The sequence below is a fragment of the Nannospalax galili genome, unplaced genomic scaffold (assembly GCF_000622305.1).
Source record: "Nannospalax galili isolate Female #2095 unplaced genomic scaffold, S.galili_v1.0 scaffold2232, whole genome shotgun sequence".
Classification (NCBI taxonomy): Eukaryota; Metazoa; Chordata; class Mammalia; order Rodentia; family Spalacidae; genus Nannospalax; species Nannospalax galili.
Window position 1 is genome coordinate 575169 of NW_008331696.1, and position 736 is coordinate 575904.

General features: G+C 46.6%; 1 pseudogene; it reads left to right on the top strand.

Annotated features, from left to right (window-relative positions):
* LOC103728866 overlaps nt 1–424 on the top strand; it is a 17782-nt pseudogene extending 17358 nt beyond the window's left edge.
* The last annotated feature ends 312 nt before the right edge of the window (nt 425–736 follow it).

Genomic DNA, 736 nt, shown 5'->3' on the forward strand with positions numbered 1-736 from the left:
GTCCTCGCCCCCCCCCCCCCCCCTTTTTTTTTTTTTTCTTTTTTGTCTCTGTTCTTAGAAATAGTAACTGAGTAAAAATGTAAGTGAGATCTGCCAGGGGGCAAGCGTCCAGGGGCTGAGTGAATTTCTCCATGCTGAGTGTGATTCGACCACTCGTTAAGTAGAGCTGGCCTGTGCCAAGCAGCTCAAGACCATCCCTGTCACCTTGTGTGAACCGCTTCTCCATTCCAAGGAGACACTGGGAGCATCTGGCAGCAGCGGAGCCTGGGGCGTCTCTTCCTGTCCTCACCCTGTAACCTGAGTGTTGGTGACATTTAGGTGCCTGACACTGATGATGGGACTGACCTGTCTGCCGTTCCCTCAGCTTCAAGTAGACTACCCTGAAGACAGGCGGCCAGTCTTCCTCCTGTGCTCCTCTGTGAAGGTGACCTTACAGAATTGCTTTTCTCTTTTTAAACTCACTATCTAATAATATACAAAGGTGAGATCAGCCTGCCAGGAGGTTTCCTTAATATGATATAAGAAGCTAGATTCCATAGACCAGACCTGTCCCCCACCTGACTGCATGTGGCAGTGAATACAGCTCAGCACAAAATCACAAATTTAGTATTTTGCTTTTACTTTTTTTTTTTTTTTTTTTTTGGTTTTTTTTTTTTTTTTGGTTTTTGTCTTTTTGAGACAGGGTCTCTCTATAGCCCCAGCTGGCCTAGAACTCCCTATGTAGACCAGGCTGGCC